Raw genomic sequence first — 23,813 nt, 5'->3', positions numbered from 1 at the left:
GAAGACAGAAGAACATTTTGTCTATTTTTTTTTCCTCATTTATTTTTCAAAGCAGTAAAACTCTCATTCTCCAAGCCTGTCTTGGCATGCAGGCATCTGGTTCAAACAAAAGCTTCAACATCCCTCTGCTTCAGTTACCTTCTTCAGCCAGAGTCTCATGTTACAGAAATGACTGGAAGGGATGAAAATACTAATATTCACCATACAAATGGCCCTCTTGTTTTTCTTCCTTTGTTCCCCAAGCAGCAGACCCAGTATCGCCTGAAAGAAGCTCAGTACCATGTCAAGGCGGGGCCTGAAGAAGCCTAGGAAAGGCTCAAAATGGCCTCCCTGAGGCAAGTCCTGCATGTCCTCAGGTGGAATCCAAGACCTGCCTCCCACTCACCAGCTGCAATTAGTTTAAGGTTAATTGCTGCTAGCACCTCTCACCCCTGAGTGCCACAGAGGCTAGCAGGGGCAGCACAGCTCAACTTATCCTCTTGTTTCCTGCCTAACAGGCTCCATCTGTTCTCCGGGAAAGAAATCCTGCTGCTGGGCCCTTTGCCCACTTTGTACCACAACAACAGAAGATGACCCATCCTTGCCCCCCCTGGATAAAAGGCCCACGCTGTCACACACTGGTTGCTCTGCTCCTGTGACTCATGCAACACAAAGGATTTGTCCTGCTTCTAAATCCCTTGGCCGCCTCCCCTGGTTAGCTTGCTTCAAATTACGGCTGCAGTCTCTGAAGGTACCTAGAGGAGCTGGCAGTCCAGGTCCCATTACTTTTTATAGGAAATGAGTATCCAAACCTGGCAGACAGGTTTGAAGTGTCCAGCCTATTAATTCACACTGTACAGCATACCATACCCCTCTCCTCCAGTTTTTTGTGAAGCTGTTCAGATTTATAGACCTGACTGACCCTAACTAAAATCAGGAGATAAAGTTAAAGCCTGGAGGAAATACAGAACAGCAATAAAAGAAGATTAATCTTATCTGTTTTTAAAGCAGCCCAAAAGGCCTCAATGCTCAGTGCTGGTGCACATGGAGTGGGTTATATCAAGAAGTTTCGAGAACAGTTGTTAAAGCCATTCAACTATTGCACAGCTTTGTTCAGTTCGTCTCGTGAATCTGTTAGCCAGAGGAGGCCAAAAGAAAAGCCAAGAGGTATGCTCCAAAAAAAAATTAAAAAAATAATATCTATGTTTAGACACTGAAATAATTGATCTGATTTGAAGAACTCTTAATCCTTCATTCAGCTTTTAGGCTAAGTCCTGGCTTTGAATGTGTGGTGAGGGATTCTCACTTAGCCCATGCATATCTTAGATTCTTCTAGAGGAAGAAGGTTTTCTCTCTGACAGAGAATAAGAGGTCCAAGATTCTCCCAGGAAACCACTGCAAAGTTTTCTCCCCCTTCAGTGTGAGTCAGTAGGCATACAGTAACAGCCAAAGTACAGCTGAATGGAAGTTCTGCTTTGAGTTGCGAATTGCTTATTCTTCTCTATTGCACGATTCAAAGGCATCAGAAACTAGCAGAGCTATTGAAGTCCACAGAAATAAACAGCAGTGAATCAGGCCCTTCAATTAGAAAGAATATTGCTATTCATTAAATAAGTGCTGTCTCCACTGTCAGCTTAGCATTTCCAACTCAGCCAAGTTGGATGAAGTTTTTCTTTCAGTCTCAGCAGCCGGCTTCCTTTTCTTTTTAACTAAAAATTTACTAGCATCACCATAAACATCCTATCCCCCCCCCCCATTAAAGGAAAAAAGGTGTCTTTTCCTCAAAGCAGAACACCCACTGTAGATACAAAACAGTTCAGAAACTATTTTCATCTCACCAATGAAGAGTTTACTTAACATTTAAGCCAGTGGTGCAAAACACATGCTAATCCCTGTGTGCTAGGATTGGTAAATCTTTGTACAAGCGAAGAATATTACACAGCTAAACAAAGCATGAACTAACCACCTCTGACTGAATGTATTTTTAATGGAAATTTTTCTGCCCTATGTCCTATCCTGTCTGTAGGTCACTTGCAAATCAGGTTTTACTTATAGTTTAGTAGAAATAAATTAGAGAGCCAGTGACCCTGGATAATGAATATTCTCTATATAATCACAAATACATCTTAATACAAGTAGATATTCTGGTACATAACTACACTTCAATTGATTCCGAAATGCTGTCATACCTCCTGTGAGCTATAGTTCAGCAGTCTCATGGTCCCTGTTTTATCTGTTAATCTTCGCTCCCCAGCTGAACTTCATTTCCCATGAGGCTCTACTTCCCATGGGATTGTTGGGATACATCAAGGGGACTATAAATTGAGGAGGGACCCGACCCATGGATAAGACCACTATGAAATATCCTAATATGCAATAGCATACCTAATATCACAGGTTCAGTTATTTTAATACAAGAGGCTTCATAGCTGGAACAATCCAAGGTGGTATGTTTTCCTGCAAGAAGGGAGACGCTTCTGACCTTGCAAGGCACAGAAAGCTAAACTAACGAGAGGGGACAGAAGGAAGCCGAAGGCACAAACACAGCACTCAGGCTTGGCCTTGCAGTGGGTGGAGAAGTACTGAGATTACAGACCATGACTGGGCCCAACAGAAAACAGTCCCTGCACCATTACTTGTTTGTCTAAGGATAGCCTCCAGGAATAGGGAGCGGAGAGCTCCTGGTGTAAGTGAACCTACAGTCTCAAAGCCAATCTCAGCACTAAGTACTGCTGCAAGAAGACACTGATTTATCTACGCACAAAGCCAGAGAACAGACTGAGCTCACTTGAAATAGAAGACAGGTTTAGGACAGAAGTATTTATATTGATGTTTTCCAATCAACTTTGGGGATAAGTAAATGTGGAAAGGAACAGTTTTTCCATTTTTCAGTTTGGCTGTGAATGTTTTGCAAGCTTTCCAAATAGCATGAGGACAGAGAAATGTTTTGCTGGTCCACAAGTGGAAGAGGAACACAACATATTTCTGACAACCACAAGTAGCATTTTCCAGCTGTGCAGGGTTAAGAATGACATCGACTCAAGGTCAGGGAATAGTATTTGAATTCCATCCCATCTCTAATCAGTGCTAAAAAAGTGTGCTTCCGAAGTCTTTCAAGTTTCTTCTCACTTTGAGAACTGTTTTTATTGGAACAAAACCAGAAGCGTCTCCTAGGCAACACTAGCAAACAAAAGAGGAAGTAGTAAGGAATCAATAAAGGTAATAAAAAAATACAGTCAACAGAAAAAGACCGCTGCAGTACAAATGTAGATATGGCGCATATGCTAAAGAGATTTAATTTACCTTCATCCTAGAAGGACAAACGCTAGTTTTGCAGTTTATCTAACAGAATTTTAGCATAATTCCCATTTAAGTCAGTAGGAATGGCATGATTAAAACATCAGCTTCAATGGGTGATATTTTTATAGTAAATTCTTAATAAAATACTATTTTTGTATCCACAGAATCCTAAACTATTTAAAAGAATGAATAATTTATTCTTTTGTCCATGTCTAGCAAAGTGGAGCCTTGATCCTTCTAATCACAATTATTTCTACTAATTATTATTACTAATAATAGCAAGAAAATGTCAGGAAAAAATGAAAATGTATAATAGGCAAGTAAGCGAGGGTCAGAGACATTTATGTTATCTGATTATCAAGATAATGTCTGCTAGTTAACTGGTATATTAGAGCTGCAGAAAAAATATCCTGTGATGTATTTAAAAAAAGCTAACTCACAGTTAATAGGTTTTTATTCCTCTTCACAGAAAAATATAAACCTGAAGTGAGCTGCTACTGAACACGACGGCTGTGGCATTTGTCCACACAGTTACAGTATAATTAAGCTATTCATTTGTAAAGTGTTTCCAGGGTTCATCACACACGCGTAGTGCTATATAACACCAAATTTTATTCTGTACTATTGCAGTTGCCCTCAGCGGGCCACAGTGGAAGCACTCAGACCTATATGCATACATTTGAAATAGTTTCCTGACAGCCTTCCTGCATTTCCTCACCTTCTGTGGGCAAGAAGGCCCAAACACCTGACAGTGAGGTACATCTGCCCGAAGCCTGGCTGAGTTTCTGAAGTTTCGGTTCCGAGGGATGGCTCTGCTGCATAACGCAGCCTTTCAGCAGCCAGGCTCTGCCTGAACAGACGCCTGCTGACTGAAGTGCACAATCAAGAAGTGGAAACTGTAAAAGTGTAAAAGCACTGGAAACCATAAAAGTTGGGCAAAAGTACTATTTCCTCAGGGAAGAAAAAACAAAAAACCTCATGCCTGCAAAGAAATCATGCACACTCACCATTTCTTTTAAATTAGCTGATGGTTTCTGGAGAACTTTGGGGAGCCACTCTGTTTACAATTATTTTCTGCCTGCCAGTCACATATTCTGCAAATCTTTCACCGTAACACGTGTTATGACAATGGGGGCATTTGCATGCAAGCAAGATGTTTGAGGCTTACAATTCATCTGCTCGCGGTGCTCAGTCCTCACCTGAAGTCATAACGCGCTCTCCTTAACACCATAATCACCAACACAGCGACCCATGCTGATGGCACAACGAAGGGTCATGACTTCAACCGAGATCAGCAGGAACAGAAGGGCTCACATAAAGGGGAATTCTGTCCGCCTGCAAATATATCTGTTTAAGAGGAAAAAACAACCAGTGAGAGTCATTAGTTACAAAGCAGTATGTTAGCTGAATTGCATTCTCATGGAATATTTTTCAGACTATGAAGTATTCAGTGCATCTTAAAAGAAAGCAAGCACAAGCTGGCTCCAAATCTCTGCTGTTATCAATTGGCACAGATCACTGGATTCTAGCCCACCTGCAATCTGCAGCAAATTGTGGTTTGCCTTTTGCTCACTGTATGAGGAGGCTGTTGATTCACTGTATCTGTTTTTATCAGCCAGTCCCAATTTCAATTCTTTTCTTTATCCGAAACCCTCTGTGCTCAAAGGCTGGTGTGTGCCGGAGTGTTGCAGTAGAGCTTGGCATCAGCTGTTGCTAAAGAAAATAGCTGAAGAGCAGATGGGCATTGGAGACCTTGCTTGCTCACACAGCAGGTGCCAGTTGAACCTTAATGCCACTAAATAAGAAAATAATCTGCAGTGAAGCTGGTGGTCAGGCAGTTACCCTTACTCATTTCATTCAAAGGCAAGGAGTGTGAAAGCACGCCTATACGCTGAGAGATGCAACCCTCCTTCCTCAGCTAGGAGAGCTTCTGCACTGGCTTTTGCTGTCATGTTTCACTCTAATCCTGTCCTGACAGTCTTAAAACAAACCTGTGAAGCCACAATTTTGCTGTGCAAGGATAGCACTGGGATGAAGAGGGATTACTCTGTACCCTTCTCAACACACTCTCCAGTCCAGGAACTGGATGGGACTCTGCTTGGAGGCTGCTGACTAAAGCCAGTCTTGACTTACCTGAAATGAAAAGGGTATTACTTCACCCCTTGGGCTACATTTACTGAAATCTTGCCCAGGCAAAAAACAGAGGCTGAGAACAGAAGGGGAAAACAAACAAACAAAAAAACCCCAACAACCCCAAACACCCCCCCCACACCCACCCACCAAAGAAACAAGCAAAAACACTTAACAGGAACCAGGCACTCATGTTATGGGTTTCTTGAGAAACCTAACCCAAGGCCAAGAAGGTGCCCAAGGTCCAGATTTAGCCGTAAACACTTCTCCAAACCTATCTGTCCTCAGCTCCCTATAAAGTCAATGGAGAGACTGGCTCATGCAGGGGAGAATGGGAACCAAAATGTGAATGGTCTGCCCGTGTCCATCTTTCAATTGATGGAAGGAACCTTGAATGACTCATCTGGCTTCAGTATCTCAATCTGGTGCATAAATGCAGTAGATGAATCCAGGCCTAAGAGTAACTGTAACTTTGTGCATAAAAAGAATGATTTTACATGAATAATTAAGTGGAAAGCTGATATTTTTATTCTCCATTAAAGAGAACTGAAGCATAAAATCCTGTTTTGTACAGACATTTCAAAATATTGTTTTTAAATGTGATGCTGCTTTTTCATGTAAACATTTCTGTTCACACCTTTAGAATTTCATTCCATGTAGGAGAGCTGTTAACCTTGAATTTCTCTTCTGATATAGAACTGAAGTTAATTCTGAAATGTCCCATTTTCCAAGACTGAAAAATTCAAGTGTTAAGGAATACTTATAGATTCATAGGCCTACTTTAGGAATAGCAATGATAACTATAAACTGTCTAATCTGAGGATGATAATTTTCCTGAAAATGATAATATGAAAAAAAATTCACTGTGAAAGTACTAAGATTTAAGTTCTCTTTTCATAAAGATATTTTTCTTAGTATTAGATATGTCCCACTTAATTGCTGACTTATTTTCCCTGCTACGTAATTTCTGTCAACCTAATTAGTGTGTACACTGCAGCTTAAGCCCTTTTGGACTCTAACTCAAGAGATGATTTGGAAAAGTTTGCTAGCTAGTAAACTACTGAGAATCTAGTAAGCCCAAAACTAAGACTGTTGTGACTGATTTTTACACCTTCCCATTTAGAAGAAAACTTACAACCTTATTTACAATGGTGCCCAAATAAGTTAGAGCTGGGTAGGTAGTGGAGCTGATCATAAATTTTTCCAATGGAAAATTTTCCTATGGAAAATTCACCTTGTTCCAAAAATAGGAACACTCTAAAACCTGTCTTCTTAGGGAAGAATCACACTTCTTCATATTTCCCCTCCATTTACACAGAGTAGTGACAAAATACGTTAGACTGCTTTAGTTTTTGCCACAGCAGTCGTATTGGGAAAGCCTTGGGAGGTGCGATGGCATCGAGCCCTTTCCTCCTCTCCCCCGCACATATTATGTACCATACCATCCAGGCCTTTTCTGCCGTGCTCTCCCCAGCTTTAGGCCCTGGCAATCACCTGTCTGCTCTCTCCTAAAGCCAGCCCGCCTTCACTGAATTGCTTTTAGCAAGGCAGTGGTAGCCATGAAGAAACACTTACGCATGTACCTCCTGGTTAAAACTAGTGCAATACTTTCTTATCAATGTGATGATTTAATAGGTATCTGCTGAAAAATATCAAAATGTATCCCTAACAGACCAGGCTTAGGCACGGTCCTGTGGCTACAGTAATAACACTTGACAGAAGCCAGCTTTTCTCCTTTAATCACAATTCATGTGCCCTCCGGCTCACACAGGAGGGCAGAGGTGGGTGCTCTGCAAGGTGCCTTTCATTTGCCCTAATCCTTCTCTGCAGTCTGGGCTAGTTCTGTTTCCGGCTGCTGCTCTGTACGTTGCAGCTTATCCCTAACAATCCTTCTGGGTGTTTGACTTCATCTTCTCGTGGTTCCCCTATAACACTCAGGTGACCTTGCACTTTGCAGCCTTTCAAACAAAGGAAGAACAAGTGAGGAACGACATACCTCCTGTGGGCAAATGGTAAAAGTGGCAGCCCCTAACCCACTGTTACTGTTCCACAGGGAAATACATGCAGCACGTGTTTCAGTAATAGATTCAGGCTTTTTGTGAGACAGCGCTGTAAATGTTTAAGCTTTCAATGCCCAATCCTCCCAAGTGTCCTGACCATAGACAGGCAGTTGGCTTTTTCATCTGTTATTGTCTTTTTCCAATGTCCACACCAATAACTGGGAAAAAAAATTGCTGCAAAATGCTGGTTCTTCACACCCTTGTAGAAAATGCTGCCGGATGTCAAATTCCACAGTTGCTACCAAAATATAACAGTATCCTGAGTTACCTCGTGCCAAAGAGCAGACTGGTTCTTGAGCAGTTCAGGAGGGAATTAACAATGGAATAATATGTTCTGTTCTGGCTGACTGTGAAGCTCTTGATACGTGGCAAGCCAGAAGCATCTTCTGGCATTTTTGAAATGCCCAGCCCAAGAAATGGCATGCCCCACATCAAGGATCTTTCTTAATGGTGCTGGAGGGAAAAAAAAAGCAGTGCACTGCAGCACCCAAGGCAGCAGGGGCCTACCACAAGAGGAGATAATGTAACGGGGTGGGAGCACAGCACAGGACTGCAGCCAAGAAGAGACAGAAATTCCCCATGTGTTGCACAGTACCACAGCTCCTCCTTTGCCAACAGTGGCATTTAGCACCTAAGGCCAGAGGACCACCAGAAACCAAAACATGGGGCTGGGAGACAGCAAGTTGCTGGTGATATGACTAGGGCTGAGGAGACAGGCTAACACTCTTACTTTCTCTCAGTTAGTCTATGCAGTCTGGCATACAGATTTCAGACCGCTCTCAGAGCAGCGGCTTCAGGGAAGATTAATTGTTCCCTGGAAACAACCGCTGACGTTTTCCCTTATGCGGCAGTTCACATCATTACAGACTGTGTGAGGATGGAGAGCAGTAGGGCATGAATTAGCTAAGCAATAAGATCTTTAAGCATGTTGGAATGTTTCAGTAGTAAACAGACCACAAGATCTTTCATGGCAAGCAACTGGCCACAAGCCTGATTCTACACCTTACCACAAGGCAGAACCTGTAATAACCCTATAAAACTTCAAAGCCATACCTGGAATGCTATTTCCACACCGTTTTACATTATTTCTATACTTGCAATTAACTTGAATTATAACGGAGTGTGAATTTAAAGCACAGTATCTGTTCTAAGCAAATTGATTTAAACCAGATTGAAAACAAGCATTCTTAACTCAGAGTATCCATACAGGAAGTTATTCTGAAAGAACACCGTGCACATAAAGGTTAGGGCACCAGCTGCATCTGTACTGCTTTCTCCAGTATGTATGTGCCATTCTTTTCTAAAAAGAAGTCAATATGGTCAAAATAGTAAAAGGTAATGCATCTGGAAAACCATTTAGGATACATTTCCAGCCTCTATAACAGAGCATGAATAACTACTTCTGTTAAGTATTAAAGATCTTTTTTCTCCAAATGCATAGAATACGCAAATGCCTAGTGGCTCTAGTTCTTTGTACCCAACTATTATTTTACTAGGTATTCCAGTAATTCTATGAAGTTCACCCTGCCCTTCCCTGTTAGCTGAGGTGATTAACTGATGCACCTGTGGGCTCTGATCACAGACTGACCACTAGCTTTGACCCCACTGGTGTAGTAAAGTTTCCACTGTGGCAAGCAGCAGTTAACAGCATCTCTAATACCTCCTGAGCTGCCACCATTTTCGAGAGAGGAATTCAGGTCCTATTCAGTTAGGAGCAAGCGTGCACTGTACTTTAAATTGTAATGGCTCAGGAATACTGTGCGAGCCGTTCAGCCGTTCTTGGCCCAGGTATAATAACCCACACTGGACAGCTGAAGCAGGCGGTGAGAAGCAGTAGCTATCTTACTTCGGTGCTTCACCCTTCCACCTGCATTAGAGCCCTGAGGTCAGTAAGGCGACTGACACATCCTCCTCCTCGTGTCACAAGAAGCAGCCAGACACAAACCATTACCTTCAACAGGTAAATGTAACCAGTCAGTTGGTCTGTCAGCCAACCAGGCACGTAGGCTACTAATACACAGATGGTAGGACTCAGTGACAGGGAGCCTCAGCCCAAACACAGGGAGACTGTACTGTCGTTCACATTTTCAGCTTCTTTACACTTCGATTGCAAGTACTTTTAATCTTCATTCCTGCAAATGATTTCTAACACAAAAAAGGCCTGATATTTCACTACTTCATCCCAGCTTGTGTTCAGTTATGTTCGCACCTATCCTTTCAGCCAATTCTTGCAAGAACTGATGTACAGCCTTGGAAAAAAACATGCTGAAAAGTTACAGGTCACTACAACTGGAAAAAAAGCTTTTTTCTGAAAAATGCAGATTCCTAATGTATCCACAAACAAGGGCCAAATAAAAACCAGTTGATAGTAAGACGGGGAGAGAAAAAAAAGGAGATGTACTAAAAAGCTGTACTCTAAATGAAGCACATTAAGAGAGATAGCAAACACCAATCTATGCAACAGACACCAAAGATGCACTGCCCATAAAAATAAGTAATAAGGAAACAGTATGCGTACGGAAGAAATGTTAAACACAAGGGATACTGTTTGAAAAAGATAATGTATCTCCAGGCTGATATACAGCATGCATGGGATACACCTTCAAGGGCGTAAGAGCTTTCCCCTGTGGTACATTACCTGGAAACCATTTGTAAAGGGAACGTACATTATTCAAACCACCCCAGGAGAACTATGCTTTAAGAATATGTATTTTCATGATACCTTCTAAAAGCAATAAAGGAGCTGTCACTGCGGGTGATTTTCAGCTCTGCCTAAAAGACATTGCTTAGAGAGGAGGGAGGTCTTGTCATGGCACAGAGTAAGGAGAGAATCCCGGAGAAGTGGGATGCTACTATCGGATTTCCTCAGCAGAGAGGAGCATAGAAGACAGCTGTAGGATTCCACATTGAACTGCTAGCTGTCTCCACCTGGAGGGGCTACAGATTTTTGTAGCATTTTAGTCTGCAATCCACTCTGAAAATGTTGCATTTGAACCAAGCAAAAGAAGGAAGGGAATTTTCCAGCCACGATGAGAGTCTTATAAAATCTGAGTTGGCTTAAAGTGTCTAGTGTCTGCTTTGCCAAGTTTTATCAATAAACAAAGCAATGGGATGTCACACTCCATACTTCTGTCATATACGTATGTTTTCCTGTTCATCATTCCACCCTTCTCCCCTCATAAAATGTAGGGATGGAAGGCTAAAATGCAGTCTCAAGGAAGCCAGTTCATATCCAGAGTTTTTTCATTAATTTAAGAGGAATTACCCGGGATGAGTCCAGATGTAAGCAATACAGTAGTGTGGCCTTCAGTCCTTTGGAAAATGACAGGTTTGGGGACAAATTATATTTCCTTCCAATATTTCTTAAAAAAAAAAAGTAGAAGGTAAAACTTTTCTGGAAAAAAAATATTAATGGGGTGTCAAAGGAGCAAAGCAATGGAGACTGCCAGCAAGTAAAAGATAACCAAAGTAAAATAGAAACAGAATGAGAGTCTGAGAACAAAAATAAACCATGTCTGTGGTAAATAACACCTAGATATATAAATCAAAGCAGAGATGCAGCACAGAACTAGAACCAAGAGGCTGCAGTCTGAGTAGACTCAAGACAATACATGGAAGTTGTAACAAAGTCTGAAAAGAGTACAAAGGTGTTCTCAAAGTAATGAAAATAACATAACTAACCAACCATGCAGGTCTAGCTGAGGGAAGGCTGCAAGGCTACTGTGATCTCTTCTGCATATTGCCTCAAGCGTGCTGGAACTAGCAGCCTCTAGACCGCTCACTGCACTTCTGCCTTGCTCTCTGTTGCACACTTCCTCCTAGGGCTGCTCAGTAGCCTCATAGCTAGCCTTAATCTCCTACACCGCCTAGGCATCCTGTACTTGAGCTTTGGCTACCCGCTAAAGACTGCCACTCCACTCTGTGTGCAAAAGATTTCTTACCAGCTTCTTTGTGCCCTGTGCTCCTTCTTACTGATCTGAATGGGACGCGATTACATCGGCCAGAGACGCAGCTCAGACTCTGTTATAGGGCAGCTGCACACCATCCTAGTGGTGCTTAGGAAGCCACGTGTTTCTAAGCCAGTGCTGGAACTTAATCCAAGCCTTCACCTCCTGATTACAGCACATTACAAGGAGCTGAAGCCCCTCCTATAGAGCTGGATCCTGGCTGCTACAATATCCTTGTCAGTCCCAGGTGTTTGCAGTCACTCAGAGCAGGGTGACACACCAATATGCAGGAGAATGAGGAGATCAAATTGTTTCAACCCATGTATTCACCTGCCTCATGCATGACTGGATTCATACTTCAGTACCACTCTGTGCGACTCGCAGCTGGCCAGGTGACTGAGGCTGCATGGGCTCACATGGGCAATCTAATACATTTTCCTGAATAAAGACAGCTGCATAATGCAAAGGGGGAAATCTAAGTAAAAATTCAAGTACAGTACGCCAAAGGGCTATTATCAGGGCAGGAAGTTCCCCTGTCTAGGTATAAAAACCTAAGACATGTGATGGCCTACATTCACTGCAAGCCCATCAGGGTGCACAGTAGCCAGATACCAGGCTCGTATTGCCACCTACCATTCTGTTGTCATGATAAATGAGATCAGCTTAAGTCAAGTTCTCAAGCAACTACAGCAGAGGCTCAGACTTCCTTCTTCTGCTGATAAAACATTGAGCTATTCTGTTCCTCTGAGATGTGAGCATATCCATTCACGTTAAGCATATTTACATACTGGAAATGCCCTGGTTACGTACTGCCATGTCTCCTGCCTTCCTTCCTTGAGCAGGATTGCAGAGAAGGAAGAGAGCTAGCTGCGGCAACATCTGGCCACGATAAAGGTCTCAACCTCATCTTGAACTGTCACAGTTTCCAAAGCAGGTATTTACACCCAAAGTAGGCAGGTAACAAGTGTATCAGTAGCTGGCAGGAACAAGCAGAAATCCATGCTGTCCAGCCAATCACAGGGGTCACTACAGTCAGTCATTACAGACCCACTTGGAAGACCTGGTGGGGTAGTAGAGATGCACCGGTTGACTCCATCACTTGATCATGTTCCAAAGACTCCTGAGCAATCAATGTCAGTGCTGCACAACAGTGTACACAAGCAGCACTCAAGAAGCTGGCTTTTCACAAACAGGGTAGCATCTCTCTGCAGCACTGCCTCCAAAGCTCCTTATTTATTTCTGCTTCTCTGTCAGGGCTAGTGACTCTGGGCAGTGCTGCTTTACTGCACTTACCTCATCTCCGAGACTTCAGGAAGAAACTGCTGAGTTGTGCTGTGCCACAAAGCCCTCCTGGTTAGCTCACAGCTACCTGGAGGATCTACAGCAACATCCTGCATCATACTGAGGTACTGGACTTTCACGAATCTGCTCCTCAGCCTTGACTTCTGCCCTTTCCACCTACACCGGGAGACACAAGCAAATGGTTTTCCAAAGATGATCCTGAGTGAAGGAATGAGGTATGTTCTCCTAACAATTCCCACTGTGATACATCCTCATGTTCAACCTCAAGGTCCCACCCCTAATCTCCAAAAATGTTGCTGAGCTGGCATCTTGCCAGAGGCTACCTCACTCTCTCCTTGTGTATCTGCTGTACCAGCCAAGACGAGTACAACCACTGCAGCTGACAGAGCAAAATGCAACTCTTAGAAGAGCTATGACAGCAGCAGATCTGAGTTTGCAGTATGCTGCCCCCCCATCCCCACCCAGAACAAACTGAGCTCGAGACCTGTCATGCTTTGATGGCTGCCAGCAGTAGAGTTGAATTACCAGTTTTACCCTCTTCTGATTTAGCCACTTTTTTGGTTTGCATCAAGAAAGTGAAACTGCTTTTTTGCCTGGCTTCCTAACAGGAGAGGCAGTTATAAAATGGCCTGCCCTTTGTTTGGCCAAAGAAGTACCAGTCAGTCAAGCAGCACACAGACACCGGTTAGCTGCTGAGCCCTTCTGCTTCCTCGAATGAGCTGCGACAGCCCAGGAGCCCATGGGAGACATGACAGCCGGCAATGAACCACTCCTGTAGATTTCCAGCACAAGGCAGGGAGAGATGTTGTCTTTGGCTGACACAGCACTTCTTAGTGCTGTGCTGGTGTCACTAAATTAACTGTCCTGATGGCTGCATTAAAGTAAGTTACATCAAACAGAAAACATCCCCGAAAGTTAATCACCTTTCAGCAGGCAAATGTTCAAGTGCCCACATCCCATTTTCCAAAAAAACCTAGCAACTCTTTTCCAAAGGTATTAAACTGACTCAGAAATATGCAAACAGCCACCGAGAGATTTTCAGAGAACCGTGCCTGAATTTTTAAATGCCTAATTTTACCAGGAGCTCTGTGAGTGCAGTAACAGCAAAGCCTAGTTTCATATAGATTTGTGTCTCCAGGGGAAATTCCTTCTGGTGGATTCCCTGGTGTCAAATAGGGCAGAAAACATATTGCCGCTTTTCCCTCACGGAGCTTCTAGAAGGTTCTTTCTTGTGAAATTATGGGATTAGGTAGTCAAAAGCGGTCAAATATTACATTTCTGATGCCTCTATTTTGTCAAGTTTGATTGAAACAGGCCAATTTAAAGGCTAGCTCTTGGGACACAAAGATAGAAATCATGTAGCTACGCCCACTTTAAGAAACATGACTGATACAATCATAAGTCAGACTCAAAATCTGTCCTGGAGGGTACTTTGCTGCAGATTTTCATAGGTACACAGGCATTACTCTTAGCAATTCCAAATATTTTAATGGCTGCATCCCATTTTAAGTACTCTGAAGTCAAAAGGAGTATTTTGATTAGTAACTTACATTCCTTTTAAGAGGATTTAGCAATTCAATAACTTGGAGAATCTGTGCAGTAGAAGTCCAGCTTATACTGGGAGAAGGTGGAATTCAAGCTTGACCCTCACTTGCCTTTAGAACTCCACTGTTAAGATCCATAGTCCTGCTGTCTTTCAGAGAGGCCTGGTCTCCAACTTTCTGGTTCAAGATTAAGTTAAAATTCACCTTTAAGCTTCTTGCAGAGTCATCCCATACACAGAAGCAGTATTTTTATTGTATCATTTTAGGATTGAGAATTAGACATTCCCGTTGTGCTTACACAGTGTCATCTGCCTATGGTAATCAGCAATTTAAAGAGGTGACAAAACTAGGTGCTTCTTCCTGACTTGCACACAAGACATTTTCCAGAGACTTGTGGGGGAGAGGCAGGAATAAAAAAAGGCCAGCTCGTCTGGTGTAAGCTGACAAAACGGTGGTGAAATCTGCGAACCTACGAGGTTTATTCCAGCCGCCAGGCTTTATGTTAATGAAGAAGTGCCATTCAGCAGTTGCATGCGTTCTCACCTGTATGAACATTATTGCTGATGACAATAGGAGAGCTCATCTGTAAGAACCAGGGTGGGTGGCAAACGAAGCTACCTGAAGACAATGATCATCAGACATGCAGGAAAATGACAGCACATCCCAAATGCAAACATGACTGATTTAATGGGAGGCAATGCATTTAATTCAGAGTGACACTGAGAAAGGAAACCAAGCCACAGGGCTGAATACTGAGAGGCGTGGGCAAAAAGACCAAGGGAACAAAATTATGCCGGGCAGATCACATTACCTGAAGGATGAATAGGTTTAGACACTTGCATCTTTCCAAAGATCAGCTGTCAGTGGCTTGAGACCTCAAATCCTGCCAGCCCATTACTTTGAGAGGAGACACACTAAGATGTCATTAAGTAACTCAGGATGCAGAGGTCACCAGGGAGCACTAGGAGCGGTTTCAGTAGAGATGGGCCGGCAGAGATAAAGACAACAATAACTTCTATGTGATCTTCCAACGCCTGTTTTTCATTCATAAACGGTTTCATGTTCCTGCACTCACATAATTCATCAGAAAGGGGTTCCTGCAGGTTAGCTGTAACAGGGCAAGGTCAAGTCCAGCTCTGGCCTGAAGTACACCCCATCCCTCTAAAGAGTCAGAAAGCATCGGGTGACTCAGAGGCACAGAATGGTGAAACAACTTGCCAGAGCTGCCCAAAAGAAAAGAGTCCCATGCATCAAGTATGACAGGACAGTCTAATTTCAGATCCATCCCCACAAGCAACCAAGCTCAAGCTTATGCAGCCATAGTAAGATGCGTGCCTTTGCTCTCACTTCTCCCCCATGTGGAAACAGGGGCTCCAGCTGCCCCAGGGAAAGGCAGGATGGAATCATCTCAACACAGATCCAGCCTTCAGGCTATCAGGAGGCCACAGCGCCTTGGGATTCACTGAATATCAGAGGAGGAAGGAATTCCTATTTTGGAGGAACTAAAACCTGAATGAACATAAAAAGGTTGTCTCCCACTGATATAAGCACTGCGCTGTACAGGCACAGTTGTTCAGCAAGATTAATCCAGTAAGGGGTAAAACCTTAGGCTTGGACTGTGCTCAGCTCTCATGCCCTAGAATTTCACAGGGATGAAGCAACTGTTCCTATGGGATCCCTTGTGGCCCCTCAAGCCATCCAACTGGAAGAGAGACAGAAACTGAGCAAGCTGGTGATTAAATCCAACCTTGCCCCCAAGGGCATTCGGCAAGAGAACAGAAAGCACTTCAGTGTCCAGAGTCACTGTTCTCCTTCACTGGCTGCCGTGCACATTGTGAAGCTAATACCCATCCTTTTTTGGTAATCTGAGGACTCTCCACCTGCAAAAGGTTTTGAGGCAAAAAGGACCCTACATCTGGACAATCACAGTGGAGGACAAAAGAACACTTGCCTAAAGAAGCCCAAAAGCTACACCAGGAACATAGAAGGTGGAGGAATATACATTTGCTAAGTAAGAAATATCCTGTGAAAACTAGGAGCTGTTACTTACCTCATTTAAAGAGCAGGATTGAAGGTTTGGACCTTCATCAAAAACCAGTAATTATTTGAGTAAAAAAGGAACATGAGGCAGTTAGTGACTTTTTATGGAGAGCCAAGCATTTTGTTTGTTTGTTTTTTTAATAGCTGACAATTCATCTATACCTTGTTTCTTTTGGGTAATCTGAGCACTCTTGTTAACAAGCAGAAAACCCTGCTTAACAGAATGCCTTACATAGTATCAGAACAGGCTGAATAAGACAGGAGATAGTTTTCCTGAAGGTTTCCTCATAACTGTCTCAGTCTAACTATTCTTTTCACACACACACACACGCACTTTCCATGAATGCATTTATTACAGAGAAGTCTCAATGCCAAAAATAGCTATAAAAGAGTGGGATGCATTTTATGGGTCCATTTTGGCTGAAACATTGATCCATGTTTACGTGTTGTCCTCTGAGATTAAAATTGATATGAAGTAACACAGGTGGTGTGTGGAAAGCATTATATTAGTAAAGAGCCCTTCTTTCACTGTGACCCAAGTTTTTCTCTTCCCTGTGATTGCTGGCCTGAGTGATTACACACTGAGCTTTCCATTAATTATCTCCATTTACTGTGGCAAGGAAGGCTGATCTCCAGTGCTTTTGATATCTTTATCAACCCTGAAAACAGCAGAAGAATCTACAGTACTCTCACTCCCCTCCCCAAACATCCCCCAGAAAAGCAAAACAAAGCTTTTTGCAAAAGCCTCTGACAAAATTAAAACTGGTTTTCATTAAATTATTTTGCAATCATCCTCTGAAGGTAATAGGTGGGTTGGGCAGCTCCAGTGCCTTTATACAAGTCAAAGAAGCTGAACCCTGTTTTAAATCAACACCTCAATTCCACTTGGACTGCAGGCAGAAACATGCTCCTTGAATTGGTTATAAACATACAAAAGAGTTACTGTTGTTTAGAGATGTGGGGAACAGGACATTCCTTTTACAGGCTGAACAACTTCCTCTCAGAGGTAGCAGGGAGCACGTTAGGATCATTCCCAAAAGCCTGCAAAAGACTGGGGGCCTGAATATTTTGGATTTTGTAGGGGATAGAGGAAAAAATAGCTCCACTGCTGAAGAATACCAAGAACACATCAAAAGACAAAGTTAATCTCCTTCAGGTATCTGTAACTCTTTCAAATGGCCTTTAAAGAAAGTGGCATTTTATGGGGATTTGCCCTGTGTTTGGTGTGACTCAAAGACCATTCAAAAGAGAAAAAAGTCAAAATCAGTGCAAATCAAAGCATCTTTGGGGGTATGGGAATTCAGTTTTTCACAGTTAAATCATGGGTCCAGAGTCCTAAACACATGTACCAGGCAGCTGGGCAGAGAACTGAGAAAAGAAACAGCCCCAATTATTTGAAAGGAGATGAAAACAAGTAGAATCATAGCTCCAGGCTTCCCCTGAGCATGGAACTGCTGTAAAATGGGCAGTGTTTCATGAAACACCATGCAGATAGTGAGAACGCAGGAAAACACTCTGCCTTCCTGGGACAAAACCATTCTGCAGATACGAGATGGCAAAGGGTCTTGCAGCCTGAATTTTTAAATGCCTGAGGACTCTGCTGGCATCATACGATGTAGTCTCAAGTTAAATGGCAACGTACAGATGAGTGAGGATCTCACGCATTCAAGAGAAGCGGCCTTGCCACCTTGTAACACGAGGAGTATTTCCATTACTAGGACATCAGCACAGAGGTAAGACCGAGGACCCAAACCTACCTCTATTGTTTTCTATTGTTTTATGTTGGCCAGAACATTCCGATAGAAAAATGGGAAAGACTTTCAAAATGAGGGGAAGAAATGTCCATTTTCTAAGCTTTACTCTAATTTGGGACATAAGCCAGTCCTAATAAGAGAAAGGAGACAGATCCTAAATGATTTGGGTCCACTGCCAACTCAGTGGGTAAGTAATTGGCTCCTGAACTTCAGTCACTGCCACTAAACAAATACATATAGCATTTTCTACAAAGACACTGCTAGCTAGTCTGCATTCAGAAATTCCTGCATCTATGGAGTGACAATATAGTTGTCACAGTTTAAATTCTTCCCCCAATAACAACATTAAAAATACAGCAGCAGGAAAATACAAAAAGCTTATCTCAGCAAACTCATTTTTTGAAGCATCTGAAATCTAAATTAGCTCCACTCCATTGATTAAAAATATTGCTTACAGTGATTTGCCAAAAAAGTGTGTTCTGAAATTTAAATTAGGTTAAGTATTTTGTAGCAGACTGCCATAATAATTTTCCAAAGTAATAAAATCAGTTATCAGAATTAATGATACATAAAATTCATTTTATGATTTTACTTACATTACCTTGCTTCCCTCCCTCATCTGTTTTCAAACCAAGTCCCATAACTTTATAATGTGCTGTTACAACATGCAGTGACCCTTCCTGCAGCTGAAAGGACAACAGCATTCAATACAACCCTTTTAAGATTGCCTTGTTGTTTGTTCAGAATGAAATCACAAGGAAATCCAAAAAAGGTATGGGGACAGCCTTGTAGACCAGCTGTTAACTACCAGACCACCAAAAGGCCCAGAGGGTGGCAGATGTCAAATCGAGCAAGTTCCTTTAATGCCATAAAAATAATAAAGTGCAGAATTAGGTACTGAATTTCCCAGTGCTCTTAACGGAGTAAATAAAGTAGATGCTACTCCTAAGAGATCAGAGACCTCCAGCACAAGAACCACCTTCCAGGTTTTACCTGAAGTTTTTGCAAGCAAGATGCAACGCCTGCTTTTCCAGCTCTGTAGAAAGCTTCCTTTTTAGACAGCCCATAAAGGGAGACAGTCAGTTTCTTTGCTACTTAACAATCTTGCTCTTTAATTTTACTTACAAGCCAGAAGCAATGAAACTGAGAAATACTACAAAATAATCTTGCATCTACAAAGTGTAACATCAGGGCAGAACAGCTCACAAGCAAAGCTAGCATTGAAAAAGAGTTTAAAAGTGCTTTCAACCCATTTCAACAGGGAACAGAAATACCACAGAAAAAGGCAGTGAATTGTCATACTTACTATAAACAGCAATAGGAAGGCATAATATTCTGAGGTGAGAGTACACTGGCCTCAAGTTACACACTGTTGTAATCAGACTGCTGCTAATATGAAACATTTCAAGAACCCCATCTGCTGGTTTAAAGCAAAGTGTTTATTGCCATTAGCTGCTGGCACTTGCTATGAAAGATATTTGTGACGATTGCTACCACCTAAGCATTTGTTACCCTGAATAGAGACCAGAGAAGTACAAGTTAACATCCTTCAGTCTACTTGGAAACAGTAGAGAATTAGATGATAACCAGTTTGGAAGATTGACTTCTAGTGACATCACCAAGGAAGAGCAACAGTAAGACTGCTCTACACAGCAAGATGAGCTAGAAGACCAGAGCTACCCTGCCACTAGCAAGGTTAGTGATCTCACTGACAAGGACATAACCACACAGTACCTGAACAGGGGTGGTGGCAGCAACTGGTTCCATCAGGATCCCAGGGACCTTCAAAAAACACAAGGGGACAAGAAGGATGCAAGGTCAAGCCATGTACAGCAGAGAGCAAAACTAGGCACAGAGTCACATTCAATAGAGCTCAAACCAGGCCTAGGACCTGAGCTTATATGGAGCTCCCAGGACCACAGGTGGAAGGTATATGGGTGGAGCTCCCAGGTGACACTGTTCAGGGCAATTAGAACCTAGTGGTGCCCTGGCAAACTCCTTTTAAGACATATCACTTTTTTTTTCTTTTTTTTCTTTGAGATAAATACAAAATATAAATAGGGGAGTTTGACCTGTAAGGCTTTAATAGCATAGAAGCCACTTATCTGAGAGAAGACTTCTTTTCCAGTGCTGTTTTACTACTGAGAGGCTTCTAAATTAACATCCTTTTGGTTTTAAAGTAAGCAAGTACCTGTAGAATGATCTTTTTCCTTTTAGAAGTACTATAACACTATTGTTTGTGCTGGTATTAATCACAGAGAATTACTGGTAATAACTTGATTAAAAATGTTTCTTGGCTATTTAAACTGCTCTGCAAGTATCTCTCAGTATGCTCCCATTCAGTATGATGGGATAGACCTTGGAGAGCTGGGAAGTATTGGAGCTGTCTTTCACTAAGGAAAAATAGAAAGCAGTTCTATTTGCGAGCTCTCTGCTATGTAACCAGTTGCTCAAAGCCATAGGAAACTCTACCCAAAGTCCAGCTACTGAGGTGGAGGTGGCATGACTCCGAGAAATAAGTCTGAGAGAAGGAGCAGCAACGACAGCGAGCATGAATGTGCTTCTGGAGTGGCTGCCAAATGAGAGAGGCTTACAGTTGAGAACAAAGGCATTATCTTCTGGTACTTGACTTCTTCCATGCTCAAGGAAACAGGAACACATGCATAAACAGACAAACATCAACATAACTGTATCTTTCTCCTGCTAACAGGCAAAACATGTTAAGAACCAAACTTTAACTCATTATCTGGGTAAAAAAAGAGGCAGTAATACTTACCATCTGTAATTCTTGAACTGATCAGTGTTTTTTTGATGCCTGTACTTTTGCAGACCTTGTTTTAGCTATTTTAAATGATCCTTATTATGAGAAAGCTCTGAGCATGTGTTTTCCAGAAAATAAGATCCTGTAAGACCTCCTAGATTGGACACCCAAGATAAATGGGTGACTATGGGTTCCAGGGAGTATCTTCAATGCTGCAGAGTTCAGAATAACACAAGCTCCCAGGAGTTTTGACTTCTTGCTCATTAGAACATACATGTATTGTTTCCTATAGGAAAAGCAAGTGTAAAAAGCGTGTATACGAGAAGGATCTCTCACAGGAGGGCATCAGATGTTGGACAAGAGTAGCCAAACCCTTGGCAATGTTTACATAGTAAAGGCAGGCAGAAAGGTCAGCTTGACATTTTATACTGAAGGTCAAGTGAATTCCAAGGTCAGATTTCAAACGGACCTTAAAAAAAGCAGGCTTTTTTAATACTATGAAAATAACAATCAGAAAACCCTCACGTGAACACAAGTAATAATTGTTATATCTTCCTTTGTAAGACCAGATGGCATATACCGTAGGTAGTTAAAACTTCTAGCTGTAAAAAGGCCACAAAGAATCTTAATTTTGTACACCTGGAAGTATGTTTTACAGGATAACCTGCACATTTTTTACCTTTTGCAGATGTTGAGGATGACCGTCTCTAAACTGTTTTTTTCCTAGTAGGTGGTAGATTGCTTCATGTGCATTTTATATTCAAATATGTGAAACAAAACCACTAAGGTACAATAAATTGCTTCTTAGCCATTCCAGAGCAGTGGGACTGTGAACATTTGATCCAAGCAATGAATATGAACATAACAGCAAACTAAAAGGTAGGATTCTTATCCACCTGAACTCCTTACACCTGCCTGCCACAATAAATACTTTAAAAAGGCTTTGGCAACAGGAGAGCTGACCTAAATTTTTTGTCAGTTTGACAGGTTTTCTTTAAAGTTCAGAACAAGATGAGACTGATGTCATTCTGCTAGATACGCTACAGCGCTGATATTTCAATTCAGCCACTTCTGCATAGCAACTACAGTATGACTACAGGGCTACAGCTTAAAGGAGGAGAGACACTTAATAAATCATACGGTAAAGATATGGGGAGAAGAAAAAATAATCTTTGTTTTCTGTGAAAGAGGGCTGAAGAATGAGTCTGGACGAGATGATAAGCAGACAGACAATCTGCAATTCTGGCTACTCGAGACTGCCTGAGGCAAGCAGGGATTTACACATGCATTTTATATGATCTCACAAAGGGCTCATTGAGTTTGGTTGGAGTTAAGGTACAGTAGATCAAAGCTTACTCATCTTTCTAATCTAGTTCTGGTTCCAATCAGAGTATTTTTGAGACCTTCCAACTCTTTAAGCCCCTAATACACTCACATTTTGAACTAATACAGAGCAGAAAAATGCCATATATCAAACTGGAAAAACACATACTGCATGTGTATTTGTATTCATTTCTCAGACTATCTCTATTTCCTTTCACCCTGTGAAGGCTTAATGGCTTCACCATGAATACTCGCCCATTCACATGCAGATTTAGTATGCAGATAAAATATGACAGAATTTTCCACAAAGAAGAGATTATATTTTATGCTGTGACATTTCTATTCTTCTCTTCCTGCAGTGTTAGTAGCTTTTAAAAGATATAATAGATAAATTTAATATAGAAACTTTTGTTTCAGAGGGGAAATGTTGCTGCCTCTTTAAAAGTGAAGGGAAAATATTAAGATAACAAACAAAATAATTAATAATACTTAGTATTATAAACCAGCTTTCATCCACATGTCTCAAAAGCACATTGCAAACAGTAGCCAAGCCTCACAACAACCTTGTGGTCGGATAGTTTTTAAAGTAGATGATCTCTACCTAAAGAGGGCAACAGAAAACAGGTTTTCTGTTGCAGATGGGAGGTTGATACCCACAAAAGCATGCATTTCTGGGCAGATGTGAGAGATAGAAGCACACAGAAAAACTGAGCAGAAATTAGCTCAAGAGCTTGGGAGCCAGGCACTGCCAAAGGACAGACATCTGCAATGAGATTTGAATTGCTGATGTTGCCATGGTGGTAGAGCAGTCAGACAGGCATCTGAAAAGTGGTTCATGTACACATATTCCGATTGAATCCTGCTACCCCTTTCTTTTCGGATTCCACGTGTGTGATCTTGCATGCATATTATCTTCCAATAAATAAACTGCTTGCCAAACTAATTTGCATAGGAGTATACACTTCAGTTTAAGGTCAAGCAGTGGCAGGCCTAAGACTGGAGGCTTCACTAAATACGACAGCAATGACAGCTGAGTGGGTCACAGTCAGACCTCCATGTCACCAGAAGGAAACTGGATTCGTAGAAGAATCCTAGGAGACAAATGCTGGGATGCTCAGGGACTGGAGGTGCAGGAGTAGGATCTCCATCTCCAGGGATGATCCTACTCCACACCATCCACCTCCAACCCTTTGCCCACAGAGCACAGAACGAGAGAGGAAGAAGGGAGGAGCTACACACACTGCATGCTCTGTTTGAGGGGTTTTGCATTCCTTCTGCCCTTGGGATCTGGCCCAGATGATCTGATGTGTTTGGATGCATTTGCACCGCCTGGAGACTGTAAATATAATTTTCTGGTATCACCCTGTATTGCTACAGCCTGTGAGGGTTAGTTTTGAAGTTTATTTTTTGTCCATGGCCAATTTGCATATGCTAATAATTCATTTGCAGCAGATAAGGGAACATACAGTAATATGGCCGTGCTCTTCTGGCCACCAACTTTCCTTAGAGCTGAAGTTTTCAAGATGTGCTGACTTGGGTGCTGCATGAGTCATTCAAGTTCCCTGTGCTCCCCCTACTGTAAGCAGAGCTTGCAAGTCAGATACCGACTAGCAGCCACAGGAAAAATGTGGGGTGAACAACCTGTTCGACATACAAGTGTAAGAGGGCTGGGC

The sequence above is a fragment of the Apteryx mantelli genome, chromosome 5, assembly GCF_036417845.1.
Source record: "Apteryx mantelli isolate bAptMan1 chromosome 5, bAptMan1.hap1, whole genome shotgun sequence".
In the NCBI taxonomy this organism is placed as follows: Eukaryota; Metazoa; Chordata; class Aves; order Apterygiformes; family Apterygidae; genus Apteryx; species Apteryx mantelli.
Note: the sequence above shows the minus strand (reverse complement) of the source record.